Below are 25,142 nucleotides of genomic sequence, written 5' to 3' on the forward strand. Positions count from 1 at the left end.
ATACTGAAGTGGCCTTCTTTGGAAGCCTGACCTATATCCTATTGAGCATCTTTGGAAAGAGCTGAAGCATGCCCACTGGAAAAGGCAACCTTCAAACACAAGACAACTGGAGCAGTCTGCTGTTGAGGAGTGGGCCAAAATACCTGTATAGATGTGCAGAAGTCTCAATTACAGTTACAGGAATAATTTGATTGCAGTGATTGCCTCAAAAGGTTGTGCAACAAAATATTAAGTTCAGGGTACCATAATTTCTGTCCAGGCCTATTTCATGAGTTTTATTTTTTAAAAATTCTGTGGAAGCATGGTTGAAAAGCAATGTCTGACTTTGATTTGTTCATTTTCATATATTTTTGATTGAAACTTACTTTCTCTTACTTCGTATCATACGTTGCTCCTGCCATTGCCCAATTATTTTCTTGCCCTGATCTGAAATTACCGCTCTCTGTCTTGCAGAAACACAAAGAGCGGCTTCCTCTTCCGTGATGGAGCTTTCAGTCTCTGCAGTTACAGACAGATTTCTCTTGACAACAGGTAGTGAACAGCAAGTTAGACAGAAGTGAGACATCTAGTGTTCAGTACTTTGGGATAATTTTTCAGGGATAAGACAACATACCTTTTAATTAAAGTTTTTAGTATATTGACCATTATATATTGACTATTAATCACATTATCTAATAAGGTAAAGTTATCTGTGAGCAACTAAAAGAATCCGTACTTACCTATAAATTCGCCAATGTAGGAAATTTAATTCTGACTCTTCACGAGGAAATTTCTCAAGCAGAAGATTTGTAGGAATGATACAGTCATATGTTAAAGTTTGGGCACCCCTATTAATGTTAACCTATTTTCTTTATAACAATTTTGTTTTTTGCAACAGCTATTTCAGTTTCATATATCTAATAACTGATGGACTCAGTTATATTTCTGGATTCAAATGAGGTTTATTGTACTAACAGAAAATGTGCAATCTGCATTTAAACAAAATTTGACCGATGCAAAAGTATGGGCACCTCAACATAAAAGTGACATTAATCTTTCGTAGATCCTCCTTTTGCAAAAATAACAGCCTGTAGTCGCTTCCTGTAGGTATTAATGAGTTCCTGGATCCTGGATGAAGGTATTTGTGACCATTCCTGTTTACAAAACAATTCCAGTTCAGTTAAGTTTGATGATAGCTGAGCATGGACAACCCGCTTCAAACCATCCCACAGATGTTCAATGATATTCAGGTCTGGGGACTGGGATGGCCATTCCAGAACATTGTAATTGTTCCTCTGCATGAATGCCTGAGTAGATTTGGAGCTGTGTTTTGGATCATTGTCTTGGTCAAATATCCATCCCCTGCGTAACTTTAACTTTGTCACTGATTCTTGCACATTATTGTCAAGAATCTGCTGATACTGAGTTGAATCCATGTGACCCTCAACTTTAACAAGATTCCCGGTGCCGGCATTGGCCACACAGCCCCAAAGCATGATGGAACCTCCACCAAATTTTACTGTGGGTAGCAAGTGTTTTTCTTGGAATGCTGTGTTTTTTAGCCTCCATGCATAACGCCTTTTTGTATGACCAAACAACTCAATCTTTGTTTCATCAGTCCACAGGACCTTCTTCCAAAATGTAACTGGCTTGTCCAAATGTGCTTTTGCATACCTCAGGCGACTCTGTTTGTGGCGTGCTTGCAGAAACGGCTTCTTTCGCATCACTCTCCCATACAGCTTCTCCATGTGCAAAGTGCGCTGTATTGTTGATCGATGCACAGTGACACCATCTGCAGCAAGATGATGCTGCAGGTCTTTGGAGGTGGTCTGTGGATTGTCCTTGACTGTTCTCATCATTCTTCTTCTCTGCCTTTCTGATATTTTTCTTGGCCTGCCACTTCTGGGCTTAACAAGAACTGTACCTGTGTTCTTCCATTTCCTTACTATGTTCCTCACAGTGGAAACTGACAGGTTAAATCTCTGAGACAACTTTTTGTATCCTTCCCCTGAAAAGCTATGTTGAATAATCTTTGTTTTCAGATCATGTGAGAGTTGTTTTGAGGAGCCCATGATGCCACTCTTCATAGGAGAATCAAATAGGAGAACTACTTGCAAGTGGCCACCTTAAATACCTTTTCTCATGATTTGATACACCTGGCTATGAAGTTCAAAGCTCAATGAGGTTACAAAACCAATTTAGTGCTTCAGGAAGTCAGTAAAAAGTAGTTAGGAGTGTTCAAATCAAGAAAATGATAAGGGTGCCCATACTTTTGCACTGGTCAAATTTTGTTTAAATGCAGATTGCACATTTTCTGTTAGTACAATAAACCTCATTTGAATCCAGAAATATAACTGAGTCCATCAGTTATTAGATATATGAAACTGAAATAGCTGTTGCAAAAACCAAAATTGTTATAAAGAAAAAAGGTTAACATTAATAGGGGTGCCCAAACTTTAATATATGACTGTATATGTAAATCATTCAGCAATTCAGTATGAAATTATCCAGCCCCATCGCTTTGGACAGAATTGGCAATTCTTGGGCAGGTTGATGTGACTTTTTACTCTCTACACATGTGAGTGTGATCCAGGTGTAAAATATGTGATTACTGTGCTAATTGCCTGACAGTCTTTATGTGTGTATGTGTGAACGAGATAAAGAGACATAGTGAGATTTTCAGGATCTTTCAAAGAATTAGGCACAAGCTATGTGGCGGCTTTTCTTTTAGTGTCAATGACTGCTTTCAGAAATCAAAACACTATTTTTTATCATTATTGTAAAAAAAAGTAAAATCAATCTTTGCTAAGATAAAAACTAAGAATGGTTTAGCTAATAGGATCCCTTTGCAATAAGTCTGAAGTCTTGATGTAACAAAGGTAATCTTTCCGCTTGGCAATTTAGGGTAGTTTGTTACAGAGGAGCGGAAACTGCTGTGTATATATTCATTTATTTTACTTGCATGTATTGTGCCATTAATTCCAGCGCTTTACATCATATCAGGTTCTATACAAATATCAGTTCCCATACAGAGCATCCGATTTTAATGGCTATATTACATTATTAAAGGGGTTCTCCACTACTAGAACAACCCCTTCTTGCTCTGAATGTTTGCCCCAGCGAAAATATAAACACTTAAACTCACCACCAGTGCTGGCGCTGTTCTAGTGGTGTGGGCACTTATGTTCCCAGGGTTGCTATGACATGTGGACCCTTTACCCAATAAGTGCTGGCGTCACTGTCCCTGCCTTCAGATGTATACGTTGTCAAGAGGAAGTCACAGTTGCGGCTTACCTCTCACTCCCTTTTGATTATTCATACGTTTGAAGGTGGGAATGGCGCCAGCACGAGAGGGGAGTATAGGTGTTTTATTTTCACACGGGCAAGCATTCAGATAAAGAAAGAGTTGTCCTAATAGTTTACAACTCCTTTAACCTTGAAAACTGTATTAAATAATGTACATTTTAATATGTTGATGTATAAAATGAGATACCATATGGAGGTCACATGAACGGTTGTCCATGGCTTAGAAAGTGTTGACCTATCCTTATGATAGCTGGATACACTGGAACTTCGGGTGCTCACCAAGTAAGAAAAAAGAGTATGCATGCTGGATACATGGAACAAAAATTAGGGTGCACTCACCAGTAAAAGTCCATACTTTATTAAGCAAGAGGTTCACAGCATGTTCACAGGGAGAACGGGAAATGGAGCGTGCGAGTGACGACGGCTGTTTCGCTTTATTGAGCTTCTGTGGGTCCCGTAGAAGCTCAATACAGCGAAACAGCCATCGTCACTTGCCCGCTCCTTCTCCCATTTTCTCTGTGAACATGCTGTGAACCTCTTGCTTGATAAAGTATGGACTTTTAGTGGTGAGTGCACTCTACTATTTCTTCAGTGTATCCAGCATGGATGCTCTTTTTTCTTACTTGGTGAGCACCTTTTGTGCATTGTTTGAAGTCCTATCCTTATGATAGGTTGTAAATTTCAGATCGGCCGTTGTACGACTCCTCCACTGATCAGCTGTTTATGTTGCTGTATTTAAAAGGGTTTTCTCACGAACAAAGGATCATTTTAATCAATAGATTTTGGAATAATAATAAGTTCCACAATTGGATATGTTTAAGTAAAATGTTCCTGTGCTGAGATAATCTTATACATGTGCCCCTGCTGTGTACTGTGTAATGGCTGTGTCTGATTATACAGGAACATGGTCTGATCATACCACAGCTCCTGGGCAGGGGAGGAAGAAAAAGATTATACAGACATTACAGCAGGGAATCACAGCTGATTCTTTTTGTGAGGTAAAACATTTCCCTTCCTGTTTTTAAACAATGTTTTGTTTTTCTTCAAAGAAACAAGCATTTGCGATCCCACGCTGTGCTATCTGTATACTTTCTTTTCTTTCCTCCCCTGACCGGGAGATGTGGCATGATCAGACTATGTACCTGTACGGTCAGACACAGCCATTACACAGTACACAGCAGGGGACATTTATAAGATTATCTCAGCATAGCAACATTTTATTTAAACACATCCAATTGTGGAAATTATTATTATTCCAAGATCTATTGATTAAAATGTACTTTTGTTTGTAGGAAAACCCCTTTAAACAGCGTAAACAACAGTACAGCTTTACACACTGTGTTGGGGTCAATCTCGGGTCCATCCAGCTTAGATACAAGGCACTTCAATAGGAGCTGAGTGCCTGAAAATGGCCACCACACAAGGTACGGAGGTGTGCATTTCTGGCTACATTGTTTACAACTGCTAACTAACGCCACTGTGGATTGCTAATCAATGTGTTACTAGATGTTAGACCTCTTCTGATTGTTGGTGATGACCTATCTTATAGATATTTATCAATTTCTAAGTTATAGACCATGCCTTTAATATCTATGCTGATTTTTACCGTATAATGTGGCTGGGATTAAAAAGGAACTTCAAATAACTTTCTTATTATATGCCGACTACAAAACTACAAAATCAAAAAACTATTACATACACTGTATACCTGTAACCTTCCAAGATCAGTCACAATATACTGCCAGCTATAAGTACATCAGGGACTTTCCTAGGCTCAGCCAATAAATAGACCACAAACTATGCTGTTAGCAGCTGTAGTGATTGTCTCATTTGATATAATTGCATAGAAATCTACTTTTATTCCCTAACCTTGTTTATTAAGACTGGCAGCCGAGGAAATGATATTTGGTATGAGATACACAGGCACAACTTCTCAGAATGAGTCACATTAGATCGTGAGAGATTGTATATTAGATTCCTGTTTATTTAAATGAAACGAATATAATAAAAGTAAATTATCTCATTAGAAGCAGCAATGGCAGATACTAGCAGTTTCTTTATCAGATTAACAAGGCACATCAGATTAAACAGTACAATTAAGTAGCAGTTACAATTTGGAGTAAGTTTCAAATAATTACTGTATTTCTATCCTGGTATAGATTTCTTTCTGTTTTTGTCTAAAGTTGTTGCTATATCCAAAGTTTCCCTGACATAATTGCTTCCATTACAACAAGTAATCCACACTGATCTTTGCAGTTTATTTTGTTCCAAAACATGTTCCTATATTAAATACAGGTAATATTCCTCCTTCGTAGTTGTAGTAGTAATAGCTGACCATAAGAGATTGCACTTTACCAGAGAGACCGAGAGGACCCCATTGAAGGAACTCTCCAGTTCGGTTTAGGAAACCTGATGATAGGGGGCTGTTTCACAGCCAAAGACGTTGGATACTTCACCAGCATCGATGGTGGTCTCAGTGCTGAGCTATATGTAGTACCCTATAAGATGAGTTACTTTATACTCTAAAGTACTATGGGCATGAAAAGCTCAACTTAGTGTTCAAGCAGGAAAATTACCAGAAGCATTTGTTGAGATTGGCGAAGAAATGGTTCAATAACAATGACGTGGAGGTGCTGGATGGGCCCCCACACTCTCCGGACCTTAGCCCAAATGAAGACTTGTAGGTAAAGTTGAAGAAAAAGTTGTATACATACCCAAGTGAATCGACCAGTATGCACCAACATTGGGAATGTGTAGAAGAGATCTGGTATCAGATTTCGGTCGAAACATCGAATCTGATTGAGTGCAGATAAATAGAAAAAAACACTAGGGTGCAGGGAGCTGGTAACCAAGGTAAACAGGAAAACCTGCTGTTTACCTTGGTTACCAGCTCCCTGCACCAGTGCGCTGGTAACTAAGGTACACAGCGGGTAACTAAGTGACACACGCGCTTAGTTATCCGCGGTTTACATTAGAAAACAGCATCCAGCTCGCTGATCGCTGGTCTCTCGCTGCCACATGCGTGCTGGCCAGCAGGAGACCAGCGATCAAAAAAATGTCCAGGCCATTTGAGCACGATCAGCGATACCCGGCAGGGGGGCCAGTCGCTGATACCACAGTGATATCGCTGGTGAGATCGCTGTTGCATCACAAAACTTGTGACTCAGCAGCAATCTCGCTAGCGATCTCGCTGTGTGTGACGGGGGCTTAAGGTTTAAATATATATCACCACCAGATAAGACCCTATTTGCGCTTTCTCTTTCCTAGTGTTTTTTGTGTTTTTGAATCTGATCGAGAGCATGTCCAGAAGGGATCAGGCAGTGTTGAAAGCCAAAAGAACATTTACAAAATACTAACAAAATAATAAAAATTTAGATTTCGGAGCAAAACAGTAACAATGCAATGACATGACAAGAATCGGCATAACTAATCATATGCTAAATAGTTTAAAGTCAAATTTAAGTATGAGATATCCAAGATGATTGTCTATAAAATGATGGTAGTCTTACGTTTGAAGCAGTAGTGGATGGTGAGATATGGAGCCTGAAAGTCAAAAGTTCACAACATTGTTGCTCTTTTGCTCATCACTGTACATACAGCATTCTCTGTGCTACATATGTGATGTATAAACTGCCTCTGGTGTCTTCTATGTGATACTGCAGACTTCCCACTGCTTAAGTTCTATAAACGCAGCTGCCGGCATAGACATCGGGGGCTTATCTACAGCATTCTGCGATGACATCCTCTTCTCCCTTCCGGTAATGGCTGCGGCGCAAGCGCACTGCTCTGCCCTGTTGAGGGCAGAGCAGAGACCTGCAGTGCGCAGGTGTCGGGAGAGGTCCAGCGCCTGCGCACTGCAGAATTCTGCTCTGCCCTCAACAGGGCAGAGCAGTGCGCCTGCGCCGGAGCTATTACAGGACGGGAGAAGAGGATGTCATCGCATGAAGAAGGGAGGTGTCGGACCGGACCGCAACGCCCTCTGGATCGGACCGCCCACCCCGGTGAGTATAATATAACGTGTTTTTCTTATCTTTCAGGTTACATCGGAGGCTTAGCTACAGCACTACAGAATGCTGTAGATAAGCCCCCGATGTTTATGCTGGCAGCTGCAAGCCGAAAAAAAGGGTGACAGATTCCCTTTAAATATCCCACCATCTACAGTAGATAATATGATGAAAAGAGTCTAAAATTCTGAAGAAATCCATGTGCACAAGGGACAAGGCAGACAGTCAATATTGTATGCGCATGATCTATTGACCCTCAGGCTGCACTGCATTAAAGGGATTATTTATTTTGATCAAAATTATGTTAACTAAATACCCTTATTATTACTATTATTACTACCTTCACGCAATTTTTGCAATATATATTTTTTTTTACTTTTTTATTCCAGGATATTTGTTTTGTGTTTTGTTTTTGGTTTTCTCTGTGTAAAGGACATGTGTTCATATGCAATTACATTTTGCATGTACATTAATTTACTTTTTCTGCTCAGACCCAGTTTCTCATTTGTTTCATTGTGCATTCTGTGCATATAAGGGTGTGACCGCCCTGTTTCTGAGTTGGAAAATCCATCCTGTATGGCCTACACTATTACTGGTGGTTCAGTCCCTCTGTCCTTGTTCACATTTACGTCACTTGACAAGTGGAAAGGTTTTAAATACAAGAGTTAGGACTGTCCCACAAGGGTTGCCGTGACGTGGCGGGATGGCTTCTACATTATTTTAATCAAAATTATGTTAACTAAATACCCTTATTATTACTATTATTACTACCTTCATGCAATTTTTGCAATATATTTTTTTTTTACTTTTTTATTCCAGGATATTTGTTTTGTGTTTTGTTTTTGGTTTTCTCTGTGTAAAGGTCATGTGTTCATATGCAATTACATTTTGCATGCACATTAATTTACTTTTTCTGCTCAGACCCAGTTTCTCATTTGTTTCATTGTGCATTCTGTGCATATAAGGGTGTGACCGCCCTGTTTCTGAGTTGGAAAATCCATCCTGTCTGGCCTACACTATTACTGGTGGTTCAGTCCCTCTGTCCTTGTTCACATTTACGTCACTTGACAAGTGGAAAGGTTTTAAATACAAGAGTTAGGACTGTCCCACAAGGGTTGCCGTGATGTGGCGGGATGGCTTCTACATTATTTTGATCAAAATTATGTTAACTAAATACCCTTATTATTACTATTATTACTACCTTCATGCAATTTTTGCAATATATTTTTTTTTTTACTTTTTTATTCCAGGATATTTGTTTTGTGTTTTGTTTTTGGTTTTCTCTGTGTAAAGGTCATGTGTTCATATGCAATTCCATTTTGCATGCACATTAATTTACTTTTTCTGCTCAGACCCAGTTTCTCATTTGTTTCATTGTGCATTCTGTGCATATAAGGGTGTGACCGCCCTGTTTCTGAGTTGGAAAATCCATCCTGTCTGGCCTACACTATTACTGGTGGTTCAGTCCCTCTGTCCTTGTTCACATTTACGTCATTTGACAAGTGGAAAGGTTTTAAATACAAGAGTTAGGACTGTCCCACAAGGGTTGCCGTGACGTGGCGGGATGGCTTCTACATTATTTTGATCAAAATTATGTTAACTAAATACCCTTATTATTACTATTATTACTACCTTCATGCAATTTTTGCAATATATTTTTTTTATTATTTTTTATTCCAGGATATTTGTTTTGTGTTTTGTTTTTGGTTTTCTCTGTGTAAAGGTCATGTGTTCATATGCAATTACATTTTGCATGCACACTAATTTACTTTTTCTGCTCAGACCCAGTTTCTCATTTGTTTCATTGTGCATTCTGTGCATATAAGGGTGTGACCGCCCTGTTTCTGAGTTGGAAAATCCATCCTGTCTGGCCTACACTATTACTGGTGGTTCAGTCCCTCTGTCCTTGTTCACATTTACGTCACTTGACAAGTGGAAAGGTTTTAAATACAAGAGTTAGGACTGTCCCACAAGGGTTGCCGTGACGTGGCGGGATGGCTTCTACATTATTTTGATCAAAATTATGTTAACTAAATACCCTTATTATTACTATTATTACTACCTTCATGCAATTTTTGCAATATATTTTTTTTTTTATTTTTTATTCCAGGATATTTGTTTTGTGTTTTGTTTTTGGTTTTCTCTGTGTAAAGGTCATGTGTTCATATGCAATTACATTTTGCATGCACACTAATTTACTTTTTCTGCTCAGACCCAGTTTCTCATTTGTTTCATTGTGCATTCTGTGCATATAAGGGTGTGACCGCCCTGTTTCTGAGTTGGAAAATCCATCCTGTCTGGCCTACACTATTACTGGTGGTTCAGTCCCTCTGTCCTTGTTCACATTTACGTCACTTGACAAGTGGAAAGGTTTTAAATACAAGAGTTAGGACTGTCCCACAAGGGTTGCCGTGACGTGGCGGGATGGCTTCTACATTATTTTGATCAAAATTATGTTAACTAAATACCCTTATTATTACTATTATTACTACCTTCATGCAATTTTTGCAATATATTTTTTTTTTTTACTTTTTTATTCCAGGATATTTGTTTTGTGTTTTGTTTTTGGTTTTCTCTGTGTAAAGGTCATGTGTTCATATGCAATTACATTTTGCATGCACATTAATTTACTTTTTCTGCTCAGACCCAGTTTCTCATTTGTTTCATTGTGCATTCTGTGCATATAAGGGTGTGACCGCCCTGTTTCTGAGTTGGAAAATCCATCCTGTCTGGCCTACACTATTACTGGTGGTTCAGTCCCTCTGTCCTTGTTCACATTTACATCACTTGACAAGTGGAAAGGTTTTAAATACAAGAGTTAGGACTGTCCCACAAGGGTTGCCGTGACGTGGCGGGATGGCTTCTACAATATTTTGATCAAAATTATGTTAACTAAATACCCTTATTATTACTATTATTACTACCTTCATGCAATTTTTGCAATATATTTTTTTTTTTACTTTTTTATTCCAGGATATTTGTTTTGTGTTTTGTTTTTGGTTTTCTCTGTGTAAAGGTCATGTGTTCATATGCAATTACATTTTGCATGCACATTAATTTACTTTTTCTGCTCAGACCCAGTTTCTCATTTGTTTCATTGTGCATTCTGTGCATATAAGGGTGTGACCGCCCTGTTTCTGAGTTGGAAAATCCATCCTGTATGGCCTACACTATTACTGGTGGTTCAGTCCCTCTGTCCTTGTTCACATTTACGTCACTTGACAAGTGGAAAGGTTTTAAATACAAGAGTTAGGACTGTCCCACAAGGGTTGCCGTGACGTGGCGGGATGGCTTCTACATTATTTTGATCAAAATTATGTTAACTAAATACCCTTATTATTACTATTATTACTACCTTCATGCAATTTTTGCAATATATTTTTTTTTTTACTTTTTTATTCCAGGATATTTGTTTTGTGTTTTGTTTTTGGTTTTCTCTGTGTAAAGGTCATGTGTTCATATGCAATTCCATTTTGCATGCACATTAATTTACTTTTTCTGCTCAGACCCAGTTTCTCATTTGTTTCATTGTGCATTCTGTGCATATAAGGGTGTGACCGCCCTGTTTCTGAGTTGGAAAATCCATCCTGTCTGGCCTACACTATTACTGGTGGTTCAGTCCCTCTGTCCTTGTTCACATTTACGTCACTTGACAAGTGGAAAGGTTTTAAATACAAGAGTTAGGACTGTCCCACAAGGGATGCAGTGACGTGGCGGGATGGCTTCTACATTATTTTGATCAAAATTATGTTAACTAAATACCCTTATTATTACTATTATTACTACCTTCATGCAATTTTTGCAATATATTTTTTTTTTTACTTTTTTATTCCAGGATATTTGTTTTGTGTTTTGTTTTTGGTTTTCTCTGTGTAAAGGTCATGTGTTCATATGCAATTACATTTTGCATGCACATTAATTTACTTTTTCTGCTCAGACCCAGTTTCTCAACTGCATTAAAGGGAGAAGATACAGATTAGATATTATAAAAAACTTTTTGACAGTGAGGGTGATCAATGAATGGAACAGGCTGTCACGAGAGATGGTGAGTTCTCATTCAACGGAAGTCTTCTTACACAGGCTAGACAGACAGTCTGAGATGATTTAGTGAATCCTGTATTAAGCAGGGGGTTGGACAAGATGACCCTTGAGGTACCTTCCAATGCTAACATTCTAAGATTCTATGATAAGGGAAACTTTCACCATATTTGATCTATTTTAACTATTAATATGGGCATACAGGTTATAGACTGCTGAAAAAAAGTCCTACCTGTGTGTCTCATATCAGATGCCTTGTTGTTGAGAAATCATCTTTTATTACTTTATGTAAGTGACCTGTTCCAGGTTCTAGGGTGAATGGTGCCTGGAAGATAAATCTGCCTCCAGAGCTTTTTTTAATCTAAGGGGACGCTACCAGTGTGATGTATAAAAGTCGCTCTCTGCTCTCCTGATCTCACTGCAGAGAAGTTTGTGACTTTACCTGACATATCTGCTGGTTCCTCTCAGCTTCAGCTTCCATCGCACAAGCAGACGGGTTTGCAATAGTGTTATAATACAGCAGAGCTCAGGAGTTGCAAAAATATGTTTGCAAGAAAAGAAATTTAATTTCTCCTGTTCTGTGTTAGTTACTTGTCTCACACTGGTATCCAGCCCTTTAAAGTAAAATACGCTCTGGATGAAGGATTATCCTCCATGCAGTATCTTCCCCATAGCCTGGAAGAGGTCATTTCTATATAAGAAAAGCATGGATTTCTTTGGAATAAGACATCAGATCGCAGATATCAATGTATCATTTTATTCAGCTTCCTATGACCTAAATGCTCACATAGATGGCTTAGGAGGGTTGATTCTACTGACAGATTCCCGTTCAAAACAGGCATGGGTCAGTCATGCAAACCCCTGCATGGGCACAGGAATACTACCAAATATTGTTGTTCAAAATTTTGGAGAATTGGAGGAATATACCAAATGTAACTAGGGTACTATTCATAGTCACTTGACATCTTGGTTACACTGGCTTTCACCTTTTAACCCCTGGACAGAGATCTGTTCTTACACAAGGACCCATGGGCTGGGGCTATGGTAGCTGGATAAGAATCAAGGAGACAGACAACATACAAAACAGTAGGAAAAAGAATGGTCAGTAAACGAGCCTAAGTGAGAAACAAGAAAATCCATAAGAATCTAGGAGCAAAATAACATTGTGTATGAGCCAAGCAGGTCTCCAGCAGGAAGCTGGGAGCTTTAGTAAGGTGTGATGCTGTCCAATTGACCAAAGAGCGACACTGATTTCTCAATTTGGCAGCACACGCCAACCATACTGCAGACTGGAGGGCATTACAGATCCCAGTGACTCTAGATGGTTGCTGAAAGTGTATACATCACCCAGATATTCTGGTCCCGACTTTATCCCATCACCAGCGCCACTAGCAAAATGAATATGGTAGCACCTGGTAGCAGGTGCAGACATCAAAGAATGATGCTTCATGAGAGATATAACACTAAACAGATGATAATAATTAAAAATTTCAAAAGTAGGTTGAAACACAGCCATTAACTGAAACAGAAACAGATGTGTAGAGGGCTTAAAACTTGGTGTCGAAAAGCCAAACACTGCAACAAAGGGGTGAATTTGTAAATGATAGTTTAATGTCATACACCAAAGCAAGACTAAGCATAGCAATCTAATATATAAAGCTCAATGTGTGTGTGTGTATGTTTGTATGTATGAATGAGTGTATGTCCGGGATTGGCATCTGCACCATCGCAGCTACAGCCACAAAATTTTGCACAGTCACACGTCTGGACCCCGAGAGCGTCATAGGCTATGCTGTGAGGTGAAATTTTATCCCCACGCATTCCAATTCACCAAACAATTTTGCCCCTAGGTACATAATGGGGAAAAAGTGTATGTATGTTTGTATGTGTGTATGTCCGGGATTGGCATCTGCACCGTCGTAGCTACAGCCACAAAATTTTGCACAGTCACATGTCTGGACCCCAAGAGCGTCATAGGCTATGCTGTGAGGTGAAATTTTAACCCCGTGCATTCCAATTCACCAAACAATTTTGCCCCTATCTAACTAATGGGGAAAAAGTGAAAGGAAAAATGTTGGAGGCAAATTGACAGCTGCGAGATGTGAACAAGGGGGACTTAAAGAATGAGAGTGATGGCGCCAAAGAGTATATACCATACAGTTGCTAAGGTAGGGCCCTGACATGGGATACTCACCACACACGGGGATATGAACACACACAAAATGCGCCACACACTACCACATGCTTCAACACATATACCACCCTCAGCACACATTGCACCACACATACACCAACCTCGCCACATGAAAGTCGAAACACAAAAGTCACCACTCAAAACTCGCCACGCTGTCCCAGAGGTGTTTAAAAGATGAAAAATGAGCTGTGATTGGTTGCTATCAGCAACAGTTTTCTTTGTAGACAGTTATGGTAACTGAGGCATATTATTCTTATCATTTATATAGTGTTATCATCCTTCTGTAAAGCTGGAAATAACACAATTTATTACTGTGCCAACACAGACTACCCTCTGACACAGACTGCAGGGGGAGCCCAGTATCAAACAGGATAGGATTAGATACATGGTTCAGCAGTCAGTATCACACAGTATAGGATTAGATACACAGCTCAGCAGTCAGTATCACACAGGAGAGGATTAGACACATGGCTCAGCAGTCAGTATCACACAGGATAGGATTAGATACATGGCTCAGCAGTCAGTATCACACGGGATTGGATTAGATACACAGCTCAGCAGTCAGTATCACACAGGATAGGATTAGATACACAGTTCAGCACACATTATCACACAAAATAGTATTAAATACATGGCTCAGCAGACAGTATCACACAGAATAGGATTAAATACATGGCTCAGCAGTCAGTATCACACAGGATAGGATTAGATACATGGCTCAGCAGTCAGTATCACACAGGATAGGGTTAGATACATGGCTCAGCAGATGGTATCACACAGGATAGTATTAGATACACGGCTGAGCAGTCGTAACACATGATAGGATTAGATACACAGTTCAGCAGAAAGTATCACACAGGATAGGGTTAGATACACAGCTCAGAAATAGGATGTGCCAAAGGAGAGGACATTTTCATTCCAAGAATTCCACTCATTCCATCTGATTTGTTTTTTGATTTTAAACGCCTCCAGTTTCCAGTTCAACTGCTATTTGCAATGTCCATTAACAATGCTCAGGGACAGTCCTTGAAAGTAGTAGGGATCGATTTGCAATCTCCATGCTTTTCTCATGGTCAGCTTTACGTGATCTGTTCTAGAGTTGGAACTGCCAAAAATCTGTTCATCTTTGCACCGAAAGGAAAAACCAAACATGTTGTTTATCAAAAGGCTCTTGAATGAGTTGAAAATAAAATACTATCAATACTTGGGTAATCGTCTAGTTCATTTGTGTTGCAAATCTGTAGTGCTGAATATATGATGTGAAATGTTTTTATGTGCAATATAATCATTATAATTTGTTATAATTTGTTATAACTAACCATGGTTGGTTACTATGCCCAGGCAACGCCAGGCTCTTCAGCTAGTAAGACATAAAGTAGTCATTTTACAACAGCAAGGTCTCTACCATGAAAGATTTCTAAGTAGACTGGGGTTTCAAGGTGTGCTGCTCAAGCTCTTTTGAAAGAGCACCAAAAATGGCCAATGTTGAGGCCTTTAAATTAAGTACTTAACCAAGGAAACTTAGTAAAGCAGATGAAAGACACATTATGCTTACTTCCCTCAAAATCGGAAGATGTCCAGCATGTCTCAGAACTGGCAGCAACCAATGGGATCCAGCTACATCCATCTATTGTTTGGAGAGGTCTGAATAAAAATGGTCTTAATGGAAGAATTGCTGTCAAAAAGCCATACCTTCGACATGAAAACAAGAGCAAGTGACTCAATTATGCATGAAAACAGGAATTCGGGTGCAGAAAAATGTCAGCAGGTGCTCTGAACTGATGAATTAAAATGTGTAATATTTTGCTGTTACAGAAGGCAGTTTGTTTGATGAAGAAGTGCTGGAGTGAGGTAAAATAATGAGTATTGGGGAGTTGGTTGGGATTATTTGTGTTCTCAATGCTGACAACTACAGGCAGATACTTATTTATCATCAGGGAGGCTCCAAATTGATTCTGCAGCAGGATAATGACCCTAAACCTACAGCCAATGTCATTAATACCTATCTTTCGAATAGAGAACAACGAAGAGTCCTGGAAGTGATGATATAACCCCTACACAGCTGTGATCTCAGCATTATCAAGTCTGTCTAGGATTTCATGAAGAGACCAAATGATGTGCTCAAGCATACAACCATTTTTCAAAATATTTGTAACAACCTTCCTGCCAAGGACCTCCAAAAACTGTGTGTAAGTGTACTTAGAAGCATTGATGCTACTTTGATGACAAATGGTGGTCACATGAATTTTTTTAGATTTCTCTATTTTTCATTTACTTAGCATTTTGTTAAGTGATAAAAGTAAACTATTGACACTTCTATTTTTTAATCTGTTTCTGACATCCGACGTACTATTTCATCCATGTGACCCGGCACAATTTGACCATGGACAGAATAGTACATCATCGCAATTGGTCACGCTCACGGGGGGTGCGTGGCCGATCGCAGCTGGGTGTCAGCTGATTCTAACAGCTGAAACCCGGCACTAGGTGCCAGGAGCCATCCCGACACTTTAACCTCTGAAATACTGTGATCAAACAAGATTGCAGCATTCCAGGAGCTGGCGCAGGGCTGACAGCCCCTCTGCCTTTGGATCGGAGACCCCGCGGCATGACACGGGGTCCCGATCATTGTCATGGTGAGCGGATGTCGTCAAGACAACATAAGGCTCACCAGAGCTAGGAAACTCGGGAAACTTGTTGATCATGCGCAGTGCATGATCAGCAAGTCTCACTATGTCAATGCAGAACTGACAGCTTCTATGGTATGCAGATGCTGCTTCATCTGCATACTATAGAAGCGATCAGCATGCAAAAAATGATTGTCCCATAGTGGGATAAAGTGAAAAAGTTAGGAAAAAGTAAAAAAAATTTAAATAATTGTAAAAATATTTTTTTAAAAATAAAAAATAATAAAAAAAATCAATATATATTATGTCACTGAATAAATATTATAAACAATAAAAGTACACATATTTGGTATTGCCATGTGTGTATAAAACTGTCCCACTAGTTAACCCCTTTAGTGAATACTATTAAAAAAAAACAAGGCAAAAAACGATGCTTTGTCATCATACCGCCGAAGAAAATGTGGAATAACACACGATTAAAAAAATGGAAATAAATGAACATGATACCACTGAAAACGTCATCTTGTTCCAGAAAAAATGAGCCACCATACAGCTCCATCAGTGGAAAAATAAAAAAAGTTATAGCTCTCAGAATAAAGTAATGCAAAAATACTTATTTTTTCTATAAAATAGTTTTTATTATATAAAAGCGCCAAAACATAAAAAAATAAATGAGTTATGTATGTAATCGTACTGACCCAAAAGAATAAAGCTACCTTATCAGTTTTACCACACATGGAACGGTATAAATGCCCCCCCAAAAGAAATTCATGAATTACTGGTTGTTGCTCATGATGTCTCCCAAAAATCGGAATAGAAAGCGATCAAAAAAAATTATACCAATAAAAATGTCAGCTCATCCCGCAGAAAACGAGACCTCACATGACTCTGTGGGCCAATATATGGAAAAATTATAGCTCTCAAAATGTGGTGATGCAAAAACTATATTTTTCAATAAAAAGCGTCTTTTAGCGTGTGACAGCTGCCAAACATAAAAACCCGCTACAAGGCCTCTTTCGCATGTCCTGATAGTTCCATCAGTGTCTGTGTGTGTAATACTTGCGGCACATGTGTGGCATGCATGTGCTGCATCAGTACCACATGGACGGACGCTGGGGAAGGAGCGTTACAGTAAGCGCTGTTCCCTGGCGCCAGGTGCTGAACACGGCTCTCATCATTCTTTCCTGCTCTTCAGGCGATCGGTGCGAGCAGGGGAGAAAGATGAGAGTTACATTTCAGTAATAAAAAAGACAGCAGGTAGCGGCTGATGTGACTATTACTCCCATCAGCCTACCCCTGCTGCTAATAACAGTAACAGCAGGAGAGGCGGATGGGAGTATTCATCTGCCGCTTTTGCGCTGTAAATAAATATGGTAATAAAAAATGGCGTAGGTTCCCCCCTAGTTTTGATAACCAGCCAGACAAAACTCACAGCTGGGGGCTGCAACCCTCAGCTGTCAGCTTCAGCAAGACTGGTTATCAAAAACGGCATGGGGTTCCCCCTATTTTTGACAACCACCCTTGCTAAGGCAGACAACTGGGGGCTGGTATTCTCAGGCTGGTAAGGGGCCATGGATATTGGCACCCCCAGCCTAAAAATAGCAGCCTGCAGCTGCCCAGGAAAGGCACATCTATTAGATGTGCCAATTCTGGCTCTTTGCCTGGCTCTTCCCACTTGCCCTGTAGAGGTGGCAAGTGTGGTAATATTTGTGGGGTTGATGTCACCTATAAGACACCCATCCATTACTAATCCTATAGTATTGTAAATAAACACAGACACACAGCATAAAGTCCTTTTTTTGAAAAAAATGACACAGAGTCCTTTATTAATCTCAATTAAACCATACTTACAACCACGCCTAATCCAAGTGAAAACATTGATCTCTTGTAATAAAAATAAAATAAAAAAGCAACAATATACCACACCTGTCCGTCGTTGTGTCCCACTCCATAATCCATGTCTGGATATGGATATATCTGGATATATTTTCAACCTGGATGGTGCCAAGATGCGACCACCCCAGCTGAAAACTATTGGTTAATGAGATGCTGGGGAATGCAGCGTCAGTAACCGGAGGTGACATCATAGATGTTACCTTCGGTCACTGAGCTCCTTTCCCAGCCGGGCTGAGCTGCGATCAGATCCCCGCTAGCACAGTGAGCACTCATGGCTCACGGTACTAGCAGGGATCTCACCAAAGTCACCACAGCTCAGCCCAGCTTGGAAAGGAGCTCAGTGACCGGAGGTTACCTCTATGACGTCACCCTTAGTTACTGACGCTGCGTTCCCCGCCGCGCTGAGCTGCGGTGACTTTGATCAGATCCCCGCTAGCACCGTGAGCCGTGAGCACTCACTGGGCTAGCGGGGATGTGATTGCAGCTCAGCCCGACTGGGAATGTAGCTCAGTGGTGTTGTAAAAATGAGAAATCGCTGTTTAACTTTTAACTCTTATAACTTCCTAACAAAAAAAAATTGGTTCGAAAATTGTGCTGATGTAAAGTAGACATGTGGGAAATGTTACTTATTGAGTATTTTATGAACATATCTCTGTGATTTCAGGGCATGAAAATTCAAAGTTGGAAAATTGTGAAATTTTCAAAATTTTCGCCAAATTTCTGTTTTTTTCACAAATTAACGCAAGTCATACCAAAAATTTTTTAAGCACTATCATGAAGTACAATATGTCAATCGTTTCAGAGTTATTACCTCATAAAGGGACAGTAGTCAGAATTGTAAAAATTGGCCTGGTCAATAACATACAAACCAATCTTGGGGGTAAAGGAGTTAAACATTGTGGCTTTTTTTTCCACATCTGCCTAACACTTTTTCACTGCACTGTTTGAATATCAATCTAAAAAAAATAGCCTTAATCAACACATCAGTTTGAGAAGCCTTGCCCATCATGGTTATATCAGCTATGATTCCTGAGTGCCAAGCTTGGAAGTAGATTGGAGCATCACTAACCATAAAGACAGCAAGAGGATATGAGTGCGCTTATCTTGTGGGAGGAAGTGACTTGTCTACCTATGTGATTATGTGTGAAATTCCTTTGAAAGCAGCTGTGTCTTGACATTGTAGCATGACTAAAGAAATGTTGGGAATATGAGGGTGAGAAATATTAAAGGAAGGTTAAGAGAGTTGTCACATGGACTGATGAGTTCTAGCTGTATTGCAGCATCAAAAATGCCTATATGATCAATAAATGAAAATGGTCATGAGATATAACTTCACCAATTAAATTAATTTTACAGCTAGTCTCTACAGAATGGTAACTCACTGTGTCACAAGGCAAAAAAGGTCTATTATCATCCTCCTATTTCATAACCTCTTAAGCAGACAACCACCATTGGCAGTAATGGTCTACAGAGGAAATGCTAGTTCACTACAAGAACTATTCTTCTTGCCAAGTCTAACTTTGAATCTACCTACTTGTCAACAGCTAACCAAACACAGAAGTGATAGTGAACTATCAGCCTCCATCTAACACATTTGGGTACCTACAATGGAGGCAAACCAAATAGATGCTATGAGCCCCATGATTTGGGGGCAGAGTCAAAATGTTAGCTGATTCATCTGTTCTATAAACCAGAGATGTTCTGCTTATAGGCCATCAAAGTCTGGTTATGCTTCTGGTCAACCACTTCTATATTTACTCCAACATGTTGTGACCATTGTGGTCTGACTCTAAAAACAGGGTCAGGTGGTGGAGAGGCACCTTCACCAATCATCTGTTATCTTTGCCTGTGTTTGCCAGATTTAAGGAATGTCCAGCTTCAAATTTTGCCTAGAGGCCACTGACGAATACCGTACTTCTTCTCCTATTCAAGAGAATGAGCGATAAAGAGATGCTATATTCTGTCGTGTACATTGCCTATATCTGGCAGCCGCCATTGTGGATAGCAGCTGATAAGTGTGGGTGCTCAGCGTTGGATTCCCACCAATCTGATATTGATGATCTATTCAATCGATAGGTCAAGAAAATTGTAGTAGTGGAAAATCCCTTTAAAAACTATATAATTCAGAAATGTCATTGGCCCAAAAGTCTGGATTCCTATAATGGTCTTCTGGCCTAGCCATATACAGTAGATACATAGGTAAAGACTATAAATCAGGCTTGATCATAACTTGAGATTTTTTATTGTTTTGGTTTTAATTTTACAGATGAGTTATCCCCTAAGGAAACAGATTTGGAATCAATGCCTTTTAAAAAAGAGGAATGTTTTTTCTTTAATTGTCATCAGTCTTTTAAGAAGAACTATAATTTCTTTCAGCTTTATTGAATTGCGACTGCCTTAAAGATTAAATTGTTGAATACTTTGCTAATCATTTTGATGGAGACATGGCAAAATCTTTATATGATACTAATAGCTGCAAACACAATCACGTTGCTTTTGTGCTTGATAATCATCCAGCTGCAACCCCTATAAAAGATCTATCACAACACGCAATCCATTAATTGTTAATTCAGGACAAATTCACAACACAGGCCTATAAACCTTAGATGTCAGAATCTCCCAGACTGCTGATCTCCGTAAGTCATTGCTTAAATTGCCTTGCAAGAAAAAAAAAACAAAACCTCTTTTTCCAGCTGACTCACAGATTTGTGCACTATGGGAGTCAAATGAGAAGAAAAATGTGTCATACTATTTTAAAGAAGCCTTTTATACTGAAAACAAAAGTCCTCAGAAAATATAATTATCAAAACTACCACTGCTGATGGCTTGTTTCTTGCCCCTGCCCACCCCCCAACAAAACATATGGGGACTTACCCTCTGATTGCATTACCATTTGAAAGATGGGTAAGGCTCTGCCTTTTATTTTACTTTTTGAACCTGAAATTATTATGCTGCTCAGTATGCAGATCGGATGTGGGTGGCGCTATTATAAAGCGTTTTCAGTTGTTGGGGACCAGACAGTGGACCACTACTAAAAGAACTATTAAGTACTTTGTGTATCATTTACAGAAGACATAAAAGTAACAGTTTTTTGACATACAGTCACTTCTAGCCTAGTGCTGTTCACTTTGGTGGAGATTGAACCTTACAGGCATTTTAAGGGAATAAAAAAAAGGTATTACAAAATGGGCATCATGATTTACTATCTAAATAAATTTAGTAAGAGTGTCATGTTTATTTTGTATAGGGAGATAATCAATGTAGAATATTAAAATGGCAGCCGTCTTGATGCATTGACAGAAAGCTTTCCTTGAATATTAGGACAGGTCAGGTGCCTATGAGCATGTACACAAGGAAGCTGCACTGGTGTGACCTGGGGATAGCTTGACTGGATGTGATATAGATTATCTCCAGATCACAGCTTAGTACTGCACATGCTCATAGGCACCTGACCTAACATTCTAGGATAGGTTCCTGTCAGTGTAACCGGATGGTGGCCATTTTAGTATACTACAATGATTACCTTCCTGGACAAAATTAATATGATTTGTTTATTAAAGGTCCTTCCTTCCTTCCTTCCTTCCTTCCTTCCTGTCCTATTCTTCATTTCTTTTGCTTACTCATCCTTCCCTCCTTCTTTCCTCCTTCCTTTTTCATCTTTCCTTCCTGTACCTCTCCCATCCTTCCTTCCTTTTCCTTTCTCATCCTTCCTATTGCTCTCCCATCCTTCCTTCCTTTTCCTTTCCCATCCTTCCCTACCTTCCTTTCTTTTTTTGTTCTTTCGACCCTCCCTCCCTTCATTTTTTCCTCCCACTCTTCCCCTTTCTCTCTCTTGTGTCCTTCTTTCTTTCCTCTGTTTTTTTTCTGTATTCCTGGGAGGACCCTTACATCAAACATTTGGCCAGATTTATCAAATCAGTCAAAAAGTAAAACTGCCTGTGTTACCCTTAGCAACTAATCACAGCACATCTTTCATTTGTAAAACTGCTATGAAAAAATGAAAGCTATTCTGTGATTGGTTGATTTAGGCAGCGCACCCATTGTTATGTATATATATCCGAATTATAGCAGAGTAAATGTTTTCATCCTCTCCTTTTGCATTAAAATACTCAGATTATGTTTTATGAAATAGGAAAATGGCATCTTCTAAGAATACAAGCTGATATCACATATTTGCTTATGATTTTAATAAGCTCATAAGTTACACCAAGATGTGGAGAAAAGTGCGATTCCTCATACAGAGATGATCTACTTCACGCATTACAATAGGAAAACGGGTTCTGATCGGCCCTCTCGTGTGCTACTTGATACATACTTGGGAAACATTAAGGGCCTATTAGGTTGCTAGGCAACATCACCGTTACAAATGTAGCTGGAAAGCTAATTTTTATAAAGATATGATGCTTGTATCATTGTTTGCCGAGCAGCCGATTGTTTTATGAGAGACAACTTTGTTAATACGAATGGGCGGACATATCATTGGTGCAACATGTGCAGCCGCACAGGGGTCCGAGAGGTAAAGGGGCCTCTACCTTGTCAAAAGCAGGTGGAATTGTGCATTTTGATCAGCTATTGGACTGAAAAGGGCCCATATACTGTTCTTTCATAGGGGCCCTCTTCTGTCTGTGTCTGCCAGTAATTATATGTACCAACTATGGCCCCCCCATCAAAACACAACAGTTGTTTTTCAAAGGGATGGGTAACATTAATATTATTTACACAAATTTCGGTGTAAGGCATGCTTATATTAATTATGTATGTTGTGATATGTTCATTTTGCCAGGACATGTGAAAAAGTACAAAAAGTACCATCTGCAGAATACCCATAAATAATAGCAAACAATTAGCAGTACTGAAAGATATTTAGTCATATCCCATGTATTTATTTAATTGGAGAGGAAAATAGAAGGTACATACTAATAGGTCAGATACTTATTGCATCTAATTTTTTTGGAAAATGTTAGCACCAAAACATTTCCTGCAGACTGAAATTAGCTTTGGAAAGTTTCCAAATATTACATATAACTTATCTTCATAATTTTACAATTTATTACAATAGAAATCAAGAAGAACCGTAAATCTGAATTTTAACTAAAGCACCCTTCATGATACAGTAAGGTAAAGCATCATGAAAAATATGGTCAGTGACTGTATTTTTTATGTAACACTGTGTTTTTTAAGTAGCGACTATAAAATATCCAACCATTCATGGAATTACAGTTTTGTGTGATCCTACCTTAAACTGGTCTTTCTTCTTCTTTTTCTTTATACTGGAGCTCTTGATCACACCATTCTTTCATCATAAGTCTTTTGACTCATGACAAAAAGATGTGGTTTCATAGAAAATAAAATACACTTAAAGAAAATATTGAAACAGAAAAAAGCAAAACAAAAAAAAGACAAAGACAAGAAAAACATTTTCCCAGAGATGGAGATGTGGAAAGTAGTTTGAGAGACTATTTTGTGAGGTTGTGTGTATCTCTGTAGTTGTCTTCATTGAGGCCTGTCCTCTGTTTAGATGTCCTCTTGCCTTGAAAAGCAGCTGGTCTTTGACAACCAAATTCTTTAAAGAAAAAAAAAGAGAGAATTCTTTTCACATTTCAAGTTGCTTCTTTTTCTACCCTCCCACTGACACCATCCCATTCAGCCCTGAAGATAACTTTATTCATCAAAACATCATTGTATCAAGTTCAATAGGAACACAGCATTATCATTCTTTACAGCAGGACAAGGCAGTTATATCTTACTTTACTTTTCAGAGGGCTCCGTATAACACTTACATGGTCTAATCAACGCCATTCCTCCACCATCAGTGGCTAGGCAGTAAATGGACACTTGTTGGATAGTTTTTCAAAGTTGCAGCTCACGACTGCTCAAAAATAACTAGTGTATTACTCTAGAAAGAGATGTAAAGTCACATGCATATGTGAATGTTGTCTTCTTGTTTCTAACTGCATCACTTTGCAATCAATTAGGAGATTCTTAAGGCAGAAAAATGTTAATGGGACATCAGTGATTCCCTTTATTGCAGTATAGCTGTCAGTTAAAGGTTATCTCTTCTAGTAAAAAATTAACCATACCGTAACCTACATGTACAGAAGACTGACTAGATGAGAGCTCAGGAGACATTCTGTAATAATGACTACTACTACATTGCCATTATGTATTAGACCAGTGAGTATTGGGTATACAGTTCCAGGGCCTTGACTAAAGGAACTCTTCTGAACAGGGTCATTGTTCCTTTTGTGGCAGCTTTTTCCATCCAGAACTAGTGTGTAGACTATTTGTCATGCAGAAGATCAGATAGCACACATTATAACACTTTGTAGACATTTTCATTACTTACTGTCCCTTTTGTGGCACAGAATTTAAAGGGAAACCGTCATGTCAAAAAATGCTGTTAACCTGAAGATACGCTCAGTATCTGCACCAAAAATCTGGCTAATGGCTACTCCGGCTTTCAGTCACAGAGGCAGCCGACGTGGATTCAGTCACCGCTCCGTGAGTAGTGTCTGTACCCATGGCACTGTGACACCTGGCTCAGAAAAAAAAAGCTTAACTAGAGAACAGGGTCTCATTAACTTATAAACCAACAAAAAAAGACCCCTAAAAGAAAACTTTTATTAATATATTAAAAGCAAAAAAGGACTCACATATCAAACATGAAACTTGAAATGAACTTATAGGGGCGTATTTAAGATATAGCATCCACGGTTAATGAGATTTTACTAGGTAAGGAATATACAAGCCTATTCTCTAGTATTTACTACCAATTTTTCTACCTTGCTGTGTAGGTTTTCACCCTAATGTTTAGGATGATGCCCCTACTCAACGTTGATGTCTCTGAGTGCCCTAATGAACACCCTAACTATAGTTCATATAAAGCACAAACAGTGAAAGAAAACAAAAAAGAAAAGGAAAAGGGCATATGTGTCTATATCAAGATATGTCAGCCAAAGATTCCGTATGACATGGATATAGCAATGAATTTATACAGCTTCACAAACTGTGTTTGAGCCAGTACAATACGTCAGTGTCTCAAGTTCAGAACATAACCAAGCAAATATTAATCCAAAATACCCCCTTCCCTTAGGACCA

At 39.1% G+C, this 25,142-nt stretch overlaps 1 long non-coding RNA gene across 1 annotated transcript in view; it reads right to left on the bottom strand.

Moving 5' to 3' along the window:
- LOC141083978 (uncharacterized) overlaps positions 1-23,599 on the bottom strand; it is a 312,249-nt gene extending 288,650 nt beyond the window's left edge. The window contains exon 1 of the long non-coding RNA XR_012230882.1: positions 23,281-23,599. This is a non-coding gene — a long non-coding RNA (uncharacterized lncRNA). The remainder of the gene's footprint in view (positions 1-23,280) is intronic.
- Positions 23,600-25,142: the final 1,543 nt, after the last annotated feature.

The sequence above is a fragment of the Dendrobates tinctorius genome, unplaced genomic scaffold (genome assembly GCF_039654945.1).
Source record: "Dendrobates tinctorius isolate UK_male_01 unplaced genomic scaffold, ASM3965494v1 ptg000022l, whole genome shotgun sequence".
NCBI lineage: Eukaryota > Metazoa > Chordata > Amphibia > Anura > Dendrobatidae > Dendrobates > Dendrobates tinctorius.